Source organism: Pteropus medius, unplaced genomic scaffold (genome assembly GCF_902729225.1).
Source record: "Pteropus medius unplaced genomic scaffold, Ma_sr-lr_union100, whole genome shotgun sequence".
Lineage (NCBI taxonomy): Eukaryota > Metazoa > Chordata > Mammalia > Chiroptera > Pteropodidae > Pteropus > Pteropus medius.
In genome coordinates, this window is record NW_024343735.1 from 104,042 (window position 1) to 123,449 (window position 19,408).

The 19,408-nt window shown below is 38.0% G+C and overlaps 1 long non-coding RNA gene across 1 annotated transcript in view; it reads left to right on the plus strand.

Annotated features, from left to right (window-relative positions):
• LOC120607013 (uncharacterized) overlaps positions 1-18,674 on the plus strand; it is a 30,357-nt gene extending 11,683 nt beyond the window's left edge. The window contains exons 3-5 of the long non-coding RNA XR_005654034.1: positions 11,417-11,535; positions 12,610-12,678; positions 18,648-18,674. This is a non-coding gene — a long non-coding RNA (uncharacterized LOC120607013). The remainder of the gene's footprint in view (positions 1-11,416; positions 11,536-12,609; positions 12,679-18,647) is intronic.
• Positions 18,675-19,408: the final 734 nt, after the last annotated feature.

Here is a 19,408-nt window from a genome sequence, read left to right on the forward strand (position 1 = left end):
CCTCTGTATTCTAGTATTCTATCTCATTCTGGGCCACCTACCCTCAGAATTTGCCTAGCACTGCTTGGAACTGGTTGGCTGAATTCAATTCATAAGTCTTTACTGGGAAGTCCAGTGGCCATAGACCTAACCAACTTATCTAATTCAAGGTTAATAGTAGCTGGTATTTTGATCTCCAACTATAATGATACTTTCATTTACTTCTCAATTAGTTGTGAAGCTACAGTAGATTTCAAGGAGTGAGCTGAACAGCTGTCACTCCCAAATCCCCAACAGTAGACAATCAAATTATAGCTACTATTATCATAAGATCTTTTGACTACATCCTTTTATTCTATAGTAATTTGATCTACTCAAAATACAAAATATCCTTATGAGACTTTGCCATATACTCTAATTCTTTATTAATTAATTGGGGGAAAATTGACCATTATTATCTTTTATCTAAGGGACTAGCATGATTTGGTTCATAGTTTGCCAAAATTGAACTTCTTTTTTACAACTTCAAAGCAGTAGGAAATGCTATGCTTGGTGCTTCCTCAAGGTCAACTCTGCTTAGTCATATATAGTATGCATTTTTTTTAAACCCAAGAAGTATCCGATCTATCAAAAGTAACTGGATTTAGAGTTATTATGAAGTAATAATCTTTATTATAGCAAGGCCAAAGCTTTTATTGTGGCTTCACTTGGTTTGTGAGATTGTACATATGTGTGTGAATTTAATTATCATTTGTGCTCTGTGACATGAATATGGTCAGCAGCAGAATAAAAAGATATAGATCCAAAGAAAAATATTAGCAGTAGAATCTTTGGGTTAAAAGTTCTTTATCACTTTTTTTTGAGAATTAACAGAATAAAAGATTGAAAAAGGAGAGAGGAAGGGAGTGGTACAGAGTATAACATACTAAACACCTTTGTTCCCACCAGCCAAACTGGTGGTGTAAAAGAGACCTAAAGCAAATACAAACAATGTTATTAATATAACAATAAAACACATAAGATTCAGGTAAAGTCAGCTTTGTATTCCATCCTGTTTTATTCCTTTCACTTCTCCCCAAAGGCAAACAGTTCCAGTCCCTTTTGTATATATTACATATACACATATTTATCCATGGACAATGTATACGCTTGTTTTCTGAGAAAACATTGTACGTGTCATTCTTTTTTCTTAAATTTAACATTTCTTTTAGATTTCCCATATTGATGCATAGAAATCTAATTCATTCAGCTTAACTGCTATATAGTAAAATATCAAATTATATTAATCAGTTCCCCAATTGATAGACATCTAAATTGTTTCCAGTTTTTCACCAGTACAAACAAGCCACATCCTTGTAATAAATACCTTTACTTGTTACCTTGTCTTCGGTGTTCTCAGTAGGTGCTCGTTTTTCTTCTATGTTGCAGATTCCTATTTTATTTTTTTCATGGCATCTAACGCTATAACAATGTATTTAGTTATTTTATTCATCATTTATTTTTTTAATGGTTACCTGCCCCACTAGGTTGGGAGGTCTGTATGTGGAAACTGGGTTTGTTGTTGCTGTTGTTTACCAGTTTGTGTATATTCAGTGACTGGCATATAGCATATACTCAATAAATATTTATTGAATAAATGAATGAGATGACAGCAACACCTTTCCTTAAGGTGAATTCTCAGCCAGGAATCTCCTCAGTTCTTCACACAAATAGGCTTCTGACAAGTCTGTTCCACAAATTAGCTAAAAATATCCAAATCTGTTTGGCTCCCCATGGTAAATGTGGCTTCGATTTAAACTCAGATTTCTGCTACATGTGGTATAATCTACCAAGAAATCAAAACCCATATGGACATGTCATTTCCCTGAATCCTAGAGTCACTGGTAATAAAACTGACTGTCATTCTTTGTGAATATAAAGTTGTCCTCAGAAATCTTAAGGCAAGCAAAAGCTACTGCAACAAATATTGCTAGTTGCCTTTCAGTGTCTGTCTTCCGTTGCTTGCTGAGTCAGAGAAGCCCATTTTTATTCCAGCACATTGTCTCCCAGAATAAAGACTATCATTACCAAGCTTCTTTGCAGCTAAGTATGACCATGTGACTAAATTCTGGCCAATGGCAGTGGAAGTGTCATTTGGGAGTTCTGGGAAGACTCCTTAAGGGAGAGGCGATCTCCTTATTCTGTCCTACTTTGAATGTGTTCTTACAGTCATCAATAAGGTGGTGGAACAGATTCCTAGAATTGTTACCATGGACTCAAAAGGGTCCGCTTGTCTGCGTGCACTCAAGCCAAAATAAGATACATGCAGGAGTTTGCAGCAAAGAAAATAAAGGCTTATTTAAAGAATTGGCGCCAAGTCCAGAGACCCAGGTAAGTTAGTGCTCTCAAAAACCTGGCTCCCTCATGGCCTCTACTGGTGAGGTTATATAAGGAGAAAAAATCATTAATCGCGATTACTATGGGAGTTGGGACTAGGGCCTCTACTCACTAGTTGAGTCTAAGGCAGAGAGCAATTGATAATAGCTTCGGCTCCTGATGTCAGTCATGGCATTATTTGGTCCAGTTTCCATGGGCTGTTCCGCTTTCATGAGTCTGGAGCTGAAACATGACTGAAGCCAAAGTGTTGTCTTTGTTTTATTAAAACCTAATTTTAGTTTGAGGTTTAGTTATTATATCTTGGTCATGGTTGATAGACCTGAAGCTTTATTCTTAGATGAATTTGACACTGCCCAGGACTTAATGTCTTAAGCGCTTAATGATTAAAAGGAGTGGACATATAGTATATGTACAGGTAGAAGGATCTGGGAGAAAGAAAATAAGGGAGTCATACATAGTTCTATCAGGCTAAACAAAGCTAGCATGGATTAAGCAAAATATATGCTAAAGAAATGAAGTTCATGTGCAGCTACAGAAGGTGCTTAAATCCCTAAGGACCACATGGAACCATCATATCAGCCTGCAATTGTTTACCTGTGTTTTTTTTTCTGGCTTTATTGAAATATAATAGATGACTAGTTGCTGTATTTACATTGTACAACTCAATGAGTTTTTTTTTTCAATTATAGTTGGCATACGATAATATACCAGTTTCAGCTGTATAGCATAGTGATCAGAGATCCATATAATTTGCAAAGTGATCACCCCACTAAATGTAGTACCCCTCTTCCCCCTTGCATATTTATTACATTATTAACCATCTTCCCCATGCTACACTCTACATCTCTGTGTCTATTCTGCAACTATCCATTTGTACGTCTTAATCCCTTTGCCTTTTTTTGGTACCCCCTAACTCCTCTCCTATCTAGTAGACCTCAAAATGTTCTCTGTATCTATGAGTTTATTTCCACTTTTATTGTTGTCGTTATTGATTTTGTTCTTTGGATTCCACATGTACATGAAATCATGCAATCTTTGTCTTTCTCTATCTGACCCATTTCATTCAGTACAATATCCTCTAGGTCCATCAAGGCAATGTCTTTTTCCGTCCCCTTCCTTTTAGTCTGTGTGTCTTTTAATCTGAAGTGAGTCTCCTGTAGGCAGCATATGTAGGAGTCTTGTTTCCTTATCCACTCAGCAACCCTATCTTTTGATTGCAGCATTTAATTCTTTTTTATTTGAAGTAGTTGTTGATAGGTATGTAGTTATGCTATTCTTTATTTAGATTTTTGACATGTTTTTTTCTTCTTAAAGAAGTCCCTCCAACACTTCCTGTAATACTGGCTTGGTGGTGATAAATTCCTTTAGCTTATTTTAGTCTGGGAAGCTCTTTATCTGTCCTTCGACTCTAAATGATAGCTTTGCTGGATAAAATATTCTTGGTTGTAGATCCCTGATTTTCATCATGTCGAATATTTTGTGCCAAGCCCTTCTGTCTTGCATGGCTTCTTTTGAGAAATCAGCTGCCAGTGGTATGGGTGCTCCCTTGTAGGTAACTAATTGCTTTTCGCTTGCTGCTTTTAAGATTCTCTCTTTGTATTTAACCTTTGGCATTTTAATTGTGATGTGTCTTGGTGTGGGCCTCTTTGGGTTCCTGGTTTGGGGGACTTTCTGAGCTTTTTGGTGTTATATGTCTATTTCCTTCACCAGGTGAGGGAAGTTTTCCATCATTATTTCTTCAAATAGCTCTTCAACGCCTTGTTTCTTTTTTCTGGTACCCCTATGACTTGGATATTTTTACATTTAATAGTGTCTCATAGGCTCCTTAAATTATTATAGTCTTGTTTTTTCTTTTCTCTTGCCATTGTGTTTGAGTGTCCTTGGCTTCCCCATCCTCTTCTTTATTTACTCTGTTTATTCCATTTAATATACTTTTCATCTCAGATAATGTGTTCTTCATTTGTGACTGATTCCCTTTTATAATTTCCATTTCCATTTTTATCTCTTTGTTAAAGTTCTCACTGAATTTATCGACACCTCCTATAAATTCATTGAGCAGCTTTATAACCAGTGTTTTGAACTCTGTATCTGTTAGATTACTTGACTCCATTATATGTGGATCTCTGTTCTGTTCTCTCATATGGTTTCTGCTTCTTTGTCTTCTCGTTTCGGCTGCCTTTCTGTGTCCATTTCTCTGTACTAAGCAAAGCTCCTAAATCTCCCAGTCTTATTAGTATGGATTTGTGAAGTAGGTGTCTAGTGGCACAATCCTGAGAGGGGTTCAAATGCAGGTCAAATTTAGCCCAAGCCTCTACCCCTCCGAAGCCACCTGTTAAGACTGAGCAAGCAATCCACAGATGCTGTGCTTATAGTTGCCTCAAGAAACCACACCAGAAACCAAGGCCAGCTGCCTCCACCAGTGTGAGTCTCAGCAAGGAGCACCTGATTTGTTGAGGTTACACCTGGATGTGGCTTGGGTGGGGTCTGGGTTGGGGTAGGCGGGGTTTCAGGGAATCCTCTGGGCGGAGCGACCTGTGTTATCCAATTCGATGATGACACAGCTATGGCGGTGCTGCATCCACATGCTGGGGAGGGCAGGGCAGGGCAGGGCAGGGCCCAACAAAGGAACAATGGACATTGCAGCACCTTGCCTCCAGCCCTCGCTCCGACAACTAGGTGTTCCCCTGTAAGTCCCTGTTGGCTCCGTGCAGTGGGCCCGGCACTGGTGCTCAGAGCTAGCAGGTCCGTCACCGCAAAAGTCCCATCATGGACGCGGCTCCTTTGAGAGGCGTCTGCCGCTGCCGCAGCCTCTATCCCACTCAGCCACTCAGGACCCGGCAGCCCTGCGTCTTCACCCCGTTCTACCTCCTTGTGTTGCAGGGTGATTTCTTATTTCTCTCTCTAGTTGTAAGGCTTGTTCATCTAGATCCCAGACAATTTTCCTTGCTGTTTGCTCCTTGTTTCTGTCACAACTTTGATTTGATCACCAGAGGAATGAACAGAGCCTCTATCATCTATGCCATGTTTTTCTCTCTCCCTTATCTGTGTTTTTATTTAAACGTGAGAATTAAACTTTTATATTCATGTGATAGTAATCCAAGCAGATATATTTAGTTAAAGCAATATCATCCTAAGGATCTTGCCATTTAAGAACAAATATCTATACATCCTGGCACAGGAGCCACTTAATAGCTGTGTAAACCTGAGCAACTTACTCTCAGGCCTAACTGTTTTTCTTCTACAAAACAACAGGATAAGCTTAAGACCATATACGATCTTTGCCTACTAGGGAATTCTGTGACCATATCTAAATATAATCACTCTAGATTGTTGAACTAGCATTAGTGAGAAATTAAGACTGTCTTTACAGTTTGTCAAAAGTTCATTAATTGAATTTTTTTTATAATTCGAATGCAGGCTAGTCTGAATTTTATCTTTGTACTACCTAAAGAGAACAAATCTGCAGAGTAATTGTTGGCTTACTTTAGAAACCCACTGCTGTCTAATTGAAAGTTGGCAGCTTCCTATTTGCATAGAAACAGTTAATGTACTAATTTTAAGTGTTTTTTTTAATCCATTTACAAAAATAGTCTGGGAAGACCTTATTATTTTTACTCATATTGCAGCGAGATTGTCCAAGATTAAATCTCAATATTTCTGATTCCTTGATGACTGGTAGCAGGGATAAAAGTGCTTTGCAAAAATTTCAGGAAATTTGCTTCCTGGAGCTTGAAGAGTGAAAGTGGGAATGTGCCTTGGGAGCAGGTAGACTTTCCCTTTGTTCTGGAAGGGATTAATTGTGAGCTTTATTGACATGTGAAAGTCAGCTAAGTACTTATTCTTTATCCTCTGATATTGAAGGTAATCTAAGTGTAAATAATTCTAAGTGGAAACACTAACTGATTCTAATATAGAAGTTTAGTTTTAGTGGGGAATGGAGGAATGAGACTCCAAGTCCTCATGGATATCTAGGGATTTTTCATTTCCTCTGGCATGCCCTGGGACAATAGCTTGGACCGGGTGAGAGATTGATGATGGGAGAAGAAATTCTGGAAGCTAGCCTGTGAGAGACCTACCATATGGGCTGTGTCCTATGGATTTGGAGAACAACAATGTCTGATACTGAGCTACTTTTTTTTTCTGCATTGTAATATTCTTATGAAATTCTCAAGTTTCCAGCACAATGTGTTGACTGCTTCAACCTGGTTTCAAATTTGTGTTACCACTACCTTGGGGAAGGGAGAAGGAAGCTCTGCTTTTGTTCTTGAGAACTGGAGTGACTTGGCTTAATGGTAACTAGATGAACCAAAGTCAGGAGTGATCCAGAGAAACTGGAGGTAGCGTTTTGGAGCCAAATGTCGCAAGGAACAAGTAAGAGAGATTGATTTATACTCCCCAGGAATCATTTAACATACACAGGAGGACTCTGTATTATTCATGGTCACTTAGGGTGAGGTTTCAAATTATTTTATTTAGATATTCACAAAAGGAAATTGCTAGAAGGCTAAAAAACTTGGGGCACTAGGGTTCCATAATAATACAACTGTTATTTCTGTAAAATGTCTTCTCTGTTTTAGTCCCTCTGTAAGACATTTGATAAACATGATCTCATTTATTGCACGTAACACCCGAAAGCAGCATTATCTTCATTAACAGAAGAGGCGAATGCTTAGAAATGTTTTGATTGGAAAGTTGCCATATTCCGTGTGCTTCTAATGAAAGATTTTTCTTTACCTTCCCTCCCCCTACTAGTTCATACTGGTCTTCTTTGCAGTTAATATGAATGGGCAATATTTTGTTAATCAGATTATAATACAACTTTCATGAATTACTTATCAATAGGATTCATTTCCAGGAAGAACATGGAAATATTTCTGCAAACCCAAAGTTAAAAAAAATCCTTATTATGATTAAAATATGCCTTTACAGCTTATAGTTAAACTAAATTTTATTTTTACACTGGTAAATTTTTAATTAATCATTTATTTATTTAAAAAATTTTATTGATTAGTTTTAAGTATACAGTACATCGGTTAGACATTTATATAGTTTATAAAACAATCCTCCTAATTATTCCTTCTCTCCTCTGGTTTTCCACCTAGCCAATATATTAATGCTAACTACATTCCCTATGCCATGATCCCCATCCCTGTGACCATCTATCAACTACTAATTTGTACTTCTTTAACCCTTCACCCCATTCTTCCAGCCCCCTAGCTCCCCTCCCCTCCGTCCATCACCAAATTGTCCTCTACATTTGTGTCCGATTTTGATTAGTTTGTTCTTTTTGTTCCTTAGATTCCACATATAAGTGAAGTCGTATGGTATTTATCTTTCTCTGTCTGACTTATTTCACTCAGCATAATAACCTCTAGGTCCATCCATATCATTGCAAATGGTAGGATTTCATTTTTTTAATGGCTGAGTAATATTCTATTGTATATATGAACCATAACTTCTTTATCCAGTCATCCTTCGACGGGCATTTAGTTTGCTTCCATATCTTGGCTATTGTAAATTGTGCTGCCATGAATATTGGGGTGCATAGATCTTTACAAATTATTGCTTTGGTTTTCTTTGGATAAATACCCAGAGGTGCAATTGCTGGGTAAAAAGCTATATTCATTTTTAAGTTTTTGAGAAACCTCCATACTGTTTTCCATAGTGGCTGTACCAATTTGCAATTCCACCAACAATGTATGAGGGCTCCCTTTTCTCTGCATCCTCCCCAACACTTTTTGATCTTTGATTTATAGATGATACCATTCTGACAGGATTCAGGTGATATCTCATTGTGGTTTTAATTTGCACTTCTCTGATGATTAGTGACCTTGAGCATCTTTTCATATGTCTATTGGCCATCTGTATTCAAGTCTTCTGCCCATTTTTTAATTTGTTTGTTTGTTTTTTTGTTATTGTTGAATTGCATGAGCTCTTTATATATTTTTAGATATTAACCTCTTATCAGATGTATCATTAGCAAATATCTTCTCCCATTCAGTAGATTGTCTTTTTTGTTGTTGTTGATGGTTTCCTTTGCTGTATAAAACCTTTAGAGTTTGATGTAGTCTCATTTATTTATTTTTTCTTTTGTTTCCTCTGCCTGGGGAGATATATCCAAAAAAGAAATTACTGTTAGCAATACCAGAGAGTTTATGCCTATGCTTTCATCCAGAAGTTTTATGGTTTGGGGTCTTATATTTAAGTCTTTAATCCATTTTGAGTCTATTCTTGTATATGGTGTAAGAAGGTGATCCAGTTTCTTTTTCTTTTTCTTTTTCTTTTTTTTTTGATGTATGTGGTAAATTTTGTTTTGATTCATGATGCAAAATAATAATGAAAATGTTATGTTTAGTATTCTAGTTTTAAAAGACTAAAAGTTACTGGTATTTACTAATGAACTTCATGATTCAAATGTTATTGTCATGTTCTAGAAGGAATAGAGTGTTTGTTGCTATAACAGTATACTGTATACAGACTTCCTAATGAAAAATGCAGCAAAAATTTAAAAAAATCTACATTAGTAATAAAGGCAGAGAAGCTCTTAAAGTGAGCAATATTACAGTTGCTGAGTCTGCTGTTTTTTTAACTTCATTTTTTTTTACTGCTTTACTACTGTTTTACCATGGAGGGTTTAACACTTATTTCTTCTTTTTGCTTCCATAACCAACTAGATGGTTTGAGATTATATGCAGAAATGCACTTGAGTGTAAGTGGAAATGCCTGGCAGCAAAAGTCGATGGGCCTTTCCTAAAATTAGGAGAAATATTTATAGCCATTCAGAAAACAAAGTTAGTTGATTACAACAGAGAATAGAGTGTGAACTTAAGTGAGCTCCTTGGAAGCTATATGTCCAGGAAGCCCCTAGAGTTATATGTCTAGTGTAAGGCAGCACAACGGCCTACCAAGTTAAAGAAGATTTAAGTGGGAGATGGTCAGGCTGCTTGGAGACATAGTATAGACAGAGCTTAAGCTAGAGGTGCAGTCATATAGAGAGAGTTAGTAGGGGCGCAGGTCCTGATAGTAATCGAACCGAAATCTCATTCTTAGGCAGGAAGTAAAGCAGTTTCAAATGATTTGGCAGACCGAGACCTGATCCCAAATAAAAGTCTGGGCAGGATCAGTGGACAGGAGACTGTCATATTGAGCATAAGGCAGGAATGAAGTAGGCCAGGAGTCAGACTTTGGGATTAGGGTTGTTTTCAACAGCACTAGTTTCTATGAGTCTTGAGGCTGCTCCAGGAGTTTACAGCAAAGTCAGCATCCTAGGATGTAAAGGGTCAAAACCTCTTTGGACTGACCGTCTCTAATCTTCAGGGAAGAAGGCTGGATCTTTGTCATCTGAGAAGCCTCCAGTGCCCATAGCATATAATGATACAACCCTCTCTGGGTATATTATGGGCTGTGCTTGCTTTGAGAGAGTGTTTGTGTACTACCTGGGTACTAATTCCTTCTCAAGGTCATTGGTATCCTCTTCTTTACAAACTTCTCAGCCCAGGATTCTAATTTCTTCCTCTCTCTCGAGTCTTGACAGCTAGACTTTTGGCAGTATGTTTTTAAAGATTCTATGTTATTCGAGTCTAGTGGCACCTTAGGCAGAAATGTATTAGTAGTATTTCTGGTAATTGTCTCTGCCTTTTCCATCTCTATTTCAAGGCCTTATACAAATGTCAACAAGTATTGATTGAATGTCTTTTAGATAAACTGATGTGTATTCAGCACTATGAGGGATACAAAAAGGCACATGTGATATAGCAATTTCCACTGAGGACCATTTACCCTTGGAGAAAGACAGAAAATACACCCACACATATTTCAATAACAATTTAAGGCAGTATGCAATTAGGTGCCTAATTAATTTGACAGCCAGTAAGTATTGCGTGGTTTGAGAGTTATCCCAAAGGTTTCGTGTAAGAGGGGGAAATCTCTAGGGTCTAAAAAATAAATGGGTAGGATTGAGATCGGGGTAAAAGGGTAGTAGAATCTACGTATTCGTTTGACAAACATATATAATGCTTACTATATACAAAGCCCTATTTTGAATACTTCACGTGTAGTAACTCATTTAATGCTGCTCACAACCACCTTATGAGGTAGATCAAATTATTAAAAAACTGAGGTATGAAGAGAAGGAACTTGTGCAAGGTCTTAGAGCTAAGAAGTGGACATGAGAGTTGGACTTAAATGGCCTAACTCTAGAACAGCACTGTCCAATCTGGTAGCCACTGGTGGCTATTTAAATTTATATGCATTAAAATTGAATAGAATTAAAATTGAGTTTCTCAGTAGCACTAACCACATTTCAAGTGTTCAATAGCCACCTGTAGCTGGTGGCTTCCATAGAAGACAGCACAGATATAGAGAACAATTTTATCATAGTACAGCTTTCTGGTGGACAGCACTTGTTTGTTGTCCATGCATTTAACCGTTTCTCTCTGCTATCTCTTCTTGGGGTAATGATAGCATGTCAGCTACTTATTTATGAGGCCTTGCATAGAGAGTTGTCTTGGGCTAGAACAAAGAACAGTGGAAGATAATTTTGCAAAAAACATGAAATAGAGGCTGATCTTAAATGCCAAGCAGAGAATTGGGCTTAATCCCTGTATTAGTTTTCTATTGCTGTATAACAAACTCTCAGAAAATTAGCAACTTAAAACAACACACAGTTAATGTCTCACAGTTTACATGGGTCAAGAGTCCACGCATGGCTTAGCTGGGTCTTCTGCTCAGGGTCTCGCTAGGGTGCAATCAGATTGTCAGCTAGAGCTGCAATCTCATCTGAGGCTTGGGATTCTCTTCCAAGCTTGTTAGTCACTGGCAGAATTCAGTTTCTTTTTCTTTTTTGAAACAACTAATTTGATTTTTCTTTTCCAACAACACATAGTAAGGAATTGCCATTTTTACATGATGAAATAGTTAACTACTATGAGACATCACTGATTTTTTAATGCCAATTGAGTCAACAATGAAAATCAGAATAAAGTTCAACAGAAATATATTTTGGTAACTGAACATTTTTTACGATTAATTTATTTTTCTTATATATGTTTTTTTTTTTCAGACTTGGATATCAGAAACACATGAACAAATGGCACAAATTCGTTTAAACACAGAATTGGCTGGAAAAAAAAGCAAGGCTTTATTTAATGAGGAAACAATGAGCTCTGGGATTATTGAAAGGTACTCTTCATATTTTCCTTTGCTTATAGAACAGGTACATGCAGGACAGGATTTATATAAGTACTGAAGAGGTATGGTGGTGCCAGCTATGCATTACAGGAACACATCCCAAGCTTCCATGCCTTCTGTTGATGCCATTTCCTCTGTTGGGAATTCCTCAGCTGTTTGCCAATCAACACTGCTCATTCTAGTTCCAACTAAAATTTCATTTTCCCTGCACATGTTTTTCCGGTCAGGGTTCTGACTATCTAGGTTTGAACTCGAGCTCCACAATTTACTTGCGAAAGTTATTTGATATCCGCAATCCTCAGTTTGTTTACCTGTAAAATGGGAATTAGAAAAGTATCTACTTCATAGAGTTTTTCTGAAATTTAGATGAAATAAAGTATGAAATGTTCATAGAATTATTGCTTGAAGTGCTTTAAGAATTAGATAAGCCGTTATTGATCAGAATTAATTGCTCTTCTGTTCTTATTTATTCATTTAGCAAATATATAATATTTACTATATACAAAGCCCTGTTTTGAATATTTCACAAGTAGTAACTCATTTAATGCTCACAACCACCTTATGGAGTAGATCGAGTTATTAAAAAACTGAGGCACAGAGATGCAAAGGAACTTGTGCAAGGTCATAGAGCTAGGTAGTGAAGCTGAGAGTTGGACCTAGATGGCCTAACTCTAGAACTGCACTGTCCCGCATATTGTTTATGTTCTACGTAACAGTTGTACTTACATTCTAGTTGTTTATATGTTTGTGTGTTTCCCCTGAAGGTAAGGACTGTTTCTCATTCATGTTTATAGTCCTGCAAATCGACATAGTGCCTTTCCGTAAAAGTGCATGATATAGACTGTCTTATGTTGTAATTATTGGAAAATGTGGTCAAAGTAATGACAAGATGCTAAAATTTCCATTTACACATTGGGACATTTTATTTTACAAAGTGCATAAAAGTTGCAAACATGAAAATCTTTTTAAAATAATTATCATAAAAAATTCAACCCAAATTAGTTTTCTGTGGCTTTGATAGTTTATTAATGTCTGACATGTTTCTAAAATTTTTCTTCTTTCCAGGGACACTGTATTGTCTGTGACAGCCTTTGGATCTCTCTTTACTAGACACCCACTAGATCGGCATAAAATGTGAGTACTCCCTAAATGGCTGCAGATTGCACAAAATGTTTATTAAAAATATTTTTTAATTTTTAAATTACAGTTGACATGCAATATTACATAGTGATTAGACATTTATATAACTTACGATGTGATCACCCTGGTAAGTCTAGTACCAATCTAACACTATACATAGTTATTACAATATTATTGACTATATTCCCTATGCTGTACTTTACATCCCTGTGACTATTTTGTAACTACCAATTTGTACTTCTTCATCCTTTTCCCTTTTCCAACCATCCTCTCAAACACCCCCTCCCCACATTTGGCAACCCTCAGTTTGTTCTCTGTATCTATAAGTTTTTATGTTTTGTTTATTCATTTATTTTACTCTTTAGATTCCACATGTAAGTTAAATCATATAACATTTGTCTTTCTCTATCTGTCTTATTTCACTTAGCATAATACCCTCTAGGTCCATCCATGTTTTCACAAGTGGTAAGATTTCATTCCTTTTTTGGCTGAGTAGTATTCTGTTATATATATGTGCCACTTCTTTATCTATTAATTCATGATGGATACCCAGGTTGCTTCCATGTCTTGGCTATTGCAAACAATATTTCAATGAACATGTACATGTACATGTCCCCACAAAGTAGTGTTTTGAGTTTCTTCAGATAAATACTCAGAAGTAGGTCCTTTTTGTCTCTTATTATAACCTTTGTTTTAAAGTCAATTTTGTCTGGTATAAGTATTGCTACCCCAGATTTTTTTTTTCATTTCCATTTTCATGAAATATCTTTTTCCATCCTTTCACCTTCAGTCTGTATGTGTTTTCATTTGAAGCGAGTCTCTCGTAGGCAGCATATATAAGGGTATTATTATCAATTCAGCCACCCTATCTTTTGATTGGAGCATTTAATCCACTTACACTTAAAGTAATTATTGATAGGCATGCAGTTATTGGCATTTTATTATTTACATTTTTTATCTTTTTTTCTATTTTTTTTCTTAAAGAAGTCCCTCTAACATTTCTTGTAATACTGGTTTGGTGTTGAACTCCTTTAGCTTTTTCTTGTCTGTGAAGCTCTTTACCTGTCCTATGATTATAAATAATACCATTGCTGGATAGAGTAATCTTGGTTTTAGGTCCTTGTTTTTTATCACTTTTAATATTTTGTGCCAATCCCTTCTGGCCTGCAAAGAGAAATAAACTGACAGTCTTATGGGAGCTCCCCAGTAGGTAGGTAACTGCTTTTCTCTTGCTGCTTTTAAGATTCTCTCTTCAACTTTAACTTTTGTCTTTACCTATATAATTTTAATTATGATGTGCCTTGGTGTAGGCTCTTTGGGTTTATCTTTTTTGGAATTCTGCTTTTCCTTGGGTCGTATGTATATTTCCTTCTCCAGGTTAAGGAAATTTTCTATCATCTCTTTAATTCCTTGCTGTCTCTCTTCAACTTCTGGTACCCCTATGATGCAAATGTTGCTATGCTGGATGTTGTCTCAGGGGCCCCTTAAACTATCCTCATTTTTTTGTGGGGGGAGGGATTCTTTTTTTCTTGTTGCTGTTCTGATTGGGTGTTTTCTGCTACCTTATCTTCCAAATCTCTGATTCAGTTCTCCGCTTCATCTAATCTCCATTAATTCCCTCTAATGTTTGAACTCTACATCTGGTAGATTGCTTTCTCCATTTTGTTTAGTTCTTTTTCTGGAGCTTTGTTCTTTTCTTTCATTTGGGGCTTGTTTCTTTGTCCTCTCATTTTGGCTGCCTTTCTGTGTTTGTTTCCATGCATAAAGTAGAGCTGCTATGTCTCCCAGTCTTATCAGAGTAGCCTTATGTGGTAGGTCTCCTGTGGGGCCCAGCGGCACAGTCATCCTCACAACCTGAGCCAGGTGCTCCAGGTGCCTTATGTGGGTTATGTGTGCCCTCCTACTGTAGTTGAACCTTCATCACTGTTTGCTCCTCAATGGCAGGGATTGACCTTTGGGCTGATTGATGCGAGGACTGTCTGTGACTGTGGTGGAGGAGCTGTTGTGCAGGGACTGACCTAATGGAGCAGGATTCGCTTTAGCAAGGCTCTGGTGCCTGCTGAGTCTGTCCTTTGGGTGTATCATTTGTGGAGGTGGTTAGGTGGTGCTCTGGTGTGATCTGAAGCTGGCTACCAGGTGTGTTGGCTCTGTTGCCTTTTGGTTGGGCCTCTGTTGCAGGCCAAGCCTATGTTGAAGGCCACTGCCTGTGCCCTTCCCCGAGCCATTGGTGTGAGCTACAAAGTAATCTGCAAATGGTTGCCACTTGTGCTGAGCTTAGATGTGCCTGGGAGAGGCTAAGCTGCTAACTGAGGCTGGTTGCTGCTATTGCCTGATTTGGGGCCACTCAGCAAGCAGTATGGGGCATGCCGAGGTCAGGTGCTGCTTGTTTAGGATTTTTTAGAGATTTTAGGAAAGTCCACAGTATCAGTCAAGATAGCCTGTTTGTTGGCTTGGGTGGACCTGTAAGTTGGACACCCACAAGTGTCTACACACTGGGTTGGGGAAGGGCTCAACAAAGGAACATTGCCCTCTGCCAGCACTTCTTTTTGGGAGAAAGCTGACCCTCCAGCCCTCACCCTGAAGCCAGACAACTTAATTCCTCCCCATATGTCCCTGGTGACTTTCAAAACACTGCTCCAGCACTTGATCTCAGAGTGAGTAAATCCACACATGGGCCTTTTAGACAGAATTCCTGGGACTCTAGCAGCCCTCTGTCTCATTCAACCTCAACCTTCATTTGTTTTCACAGCCAGAAGGTGTGGGAAGTTCTATTCTCAGCATTGGAACCATGGGCTGCAGAACTCAGTTTGGGGCTGAGACCCCTCACTCCTCATGGGGGACCTCCGCAGTCAAAATATCCCTCCTGACTTTCAGCTACCACACATTTGTATGGGACCAGCTCGTTTCGTATCTCAGCCCCTCCTACCAGTCTCAAGATGGTTTCTTCTGTACGTCATTAGTTATAGGACTCTGTTCCGCTAGACTTCAGGCACCTCCTAATGATAGTTGTTCTGTACTTTAGTTGTAGTTTTGATGTAGTAGTGAAAGGAGGCCAGCACAGCATTTACCTACTCCGCTATCTTAACCAGAAGCCAGAATTCAATTTCTTGAGGCTCAGCCTCTGTCTGCATGCCATTTAGAGTCTGCCTGCCACTCCATGTGACATGACCCTCTGTGTAACATGGAAGTTGGCTTCTTCAAGGTCAATAGGAAAGTATTTATTGCTGCTACTCCTGTCTCTGAACTTTAGTCTTAGTTTTAAGGGGCTCCCCTGATTATGTCAGGCCCACTCAGGAAAATCTCCTGTTTTCTTAAAGGCAACTTAATACAGACCTTAATAAAGATCTTCAAAGTTTTTTCACCTTTGCCATATGAATCATGTACTCATATACTCAATGTGAGTGAAATTCCATTATATTTACAAGTCCTAACCATACTCAAAGGGAAAGTATTATGCAGGGTTTATAGACCAAAGGGGTGTTTTAGAATTCTACCTTCTACAATCCTATAGGTTTTAAGAAATGAATGGGTTTCTTGAGTATAGAAGTTGCAATGTGGGGCTGTTATGCTTTCAAGAGGCTGTTTATTTCCTGTTAGTTATTTTGGCCTCCAGTTAACAATTAATGTCAAATTAAAATCTTTGTTTTGTGGTCCAACTGTCTTCACTATTAATACATAGTCTTAAAAGGGATATTTGCATGCTTTGGAAACCTAATTATGCTCAAAACTCAAAATGATAATTTTTTGGTATGAATTTTTTTACTTACAAAAGTTAGCATATGCTTATTGTTTAAAAAAGTAAAATGATACAGAAGCATATTGACTATATAGTAAAATGTAAAATTTACCTACCTCTCATTAATCCTTTCTCGCTCCCCAGAAATATTTTTTTATGTTCTTCATTAAGTATATATAGACATGTATGTTCCATATTTTTATTTTTATTTTTTTACACTTATTTTCTGCATTGCAGCATGTATATAGACATTCTTCCATGTCAATACCTACAGATCTCTCTCTCTCTCTATCTCTCTCTCTCTCTCTCTCCCTCTCTCTCTCTCTCTCTCCGTGTATCCATATACATATAAAATCATGAACGTAAAGATTGAAAGAGGTTGTTCTAAAGGAAAAGCTATTATAAAGAAAAAAATGTTCACATACAATTACTTATATTATGCCTATAATAAATTGATGCTTGGTCTAACCTTGATTTTAGCCTCTTTAGAACTAAGGAGAACCCATCTTTAAACTTACCTGAATCTTTAATCTTTGTTTTATGTCAAGAGCTATTTTCAGACCATAATCACAGCTCTGGGGCTTTAAAGTATCGAGGCAATTCAATATCAAAAGGATTTGACTTTGTTCTTTCTAGGGAGACAGACAAAAATGCCTGCTTGAAAAAAATCAAATGGTGGTAGAATTGGCTCTTTCTAATCTCTGCTTTCTACCTGGATTAGGGAGCATGAAGAAGAAATTGTTCAAGGAGAAGAGAAATATAACATGTGTGTGAAGTCTTCTGTCCACAGCCTTTTCTATACCTTTGGCCTGTTCCAGGGACTCAGTCCCAGCTCTGGTCCTAGCACAAATCCTGCTCCTTAGGGAGGGAACATTTACAAATGAGCCAGATGTTTTACTATAAGTCAGCTTTTCTATTGCTACCAATCTGATAACTGAATTTTAACAATTGGCTTCTTGCCTTGTTCCACTTAAGGACATTTTTGTGAGCGACAAGGGGTGCTGTTAATAATTGATCTGTGACAGGATGTGTAAACCTGGGCTGTCCTGTGCAAAGTGGAAATATGATTGTTCAACTTATGATCAAGTAAGTTGGTCCCAAAGAATGATAATAATCATACCGTACTTTGAGGACTTACCAGGCACTCTTCTAAGCAGTTTACTTACAGTGTCTCATTTAATCCTCACAGCTAACTACCCTGTGGTATAGGTCCTGTTATCATTCACATTTTACAGATTAGGAACCTGAGGCATAGAAAGGTTTAGTCATCCAAGTTCTCATGGCTAAGTTCTGAAGTGAAGAGACAAATGGTGAGAGCTTGGAGAAGGTGAATGCAAGTATCAGTTAGCTTGAAAATAGGAGAGGTGGGCTGGAAGGAGGGAACGAGTGATGCTATGGATGAATTCTACAAGCAGTATGGCAATAACTTCAGCTGGGATGTTTTGGGGCTGGAAGGGTTTCTTATGTGTGGGCTAATGGATTATTAGCCCACATTATGTGGTGTTTAGTGATTCTTTTCTGTATGACAGCACATCAGTGTGGAGATGAGAGCCACCCATCACCTCAGGCTCCCTTCGGATGCCCAGAGATCTCGTTTGTAACATTCTGGGCAGTACAGTACAATGACGGATAACCTACTGTGTCAGCAGTTATCCAGTGCCACCCTCCTATACCTACAGAATTCTTTGTTAAGAACAATCTAGGTCCAGTGATTTATGTCCATTTATGTGGTCAGAATTCCAGAAGCACTTATCCTCTGTATCCCTCACTTTAGCTCTAAACTCTCTGTCATCTGTTATTACCCCCTAGACATTCCTTTGTCTTGTCAAGCAGATGGTAAGCAACTCAAAGACAGGGACCAAAGCATTTTTGGTATGTCTCTAAGTGCTAAGCACAGAGACATATTCAACAAAAAATTTTTTTATATTAGTTTTCTAACGCTGCTATAACTAATTACTGTATTGCTTAAAACAACACAAATTTGTTATGTTACAGATAACTGGAAATCTTAAATGGGTCTCAATGAGCTAAAATCAAGATGTCAGCAGGGCTTTGTTCTTTCTGGAGGCTTTAGGAGAGAATCTGTTTCCTTGACTTTCTCAGCTTCTAGAGGCTGCCCATATTCCTTGGCCTATGAGTCTTTTCTCCATTTTCAAAGCCAACAGCACAGCACTGTCAAGTCTTACTAACTCTTACCTCTCTTCTGCCTTTCACTTCTACTTTTAAGGACTCTTATGATGACTTCAGACCCACCCAGATAATCCAGGATGATCTCCCCATCTCCAGGTCAGTTGATTAAACAACCTTAATCCCCACTTTGCCATAACATAACATATTCACAGTTTCTAAGGATTAGAGCATGGAAATCTTTGGAAGGCCATTATTCTGCATACTGCACCCCTCCACAAGTGAGTGGGAGGAATGGGGAAGGATGAATGTTTCTCCCTGTATTAGTTACCTGTTGTTGATGTAACACATTTAGAACAAACTTGGCTTAAACGGCACAAATTGATTATCTTATGGTTCTGTAAGCCATAAGTCTGAAATGGGTTTAACTGGGCTAATATCAAGATGTTGACCGGGCTGCATTCTTTTTGGAGGAGCTAGCACAGAATCCATTTTCTTGCCTTTTCCAGGTTCTAGGGGCCACCTACATTCTTTGGCTCATCTACATCTTCAAAACTAGTAATGCGTGATCAAATTGTACTCATATTGAACCATTATAACTGTGCTTCCAACATCACATCTCCTTCCCTGACTCTCACTGTCCTACTTCCCTGTTGTTCTCATAAAGACCTTTGGGATTACATTAGACCCACCCAGATAATCCAAGATGATCTCCCCATCTTAAGACCAGGTGGTCAGCAACCTTACTTCCATCTACAACTTTTATTCCCTTTTGCCATATGACCTTAACATAGTCACAAGTTCTGGGAATTAGGATGTGGACACCTTTGTGGGGCTTGTTTTATGCCCCATACCCTTTAA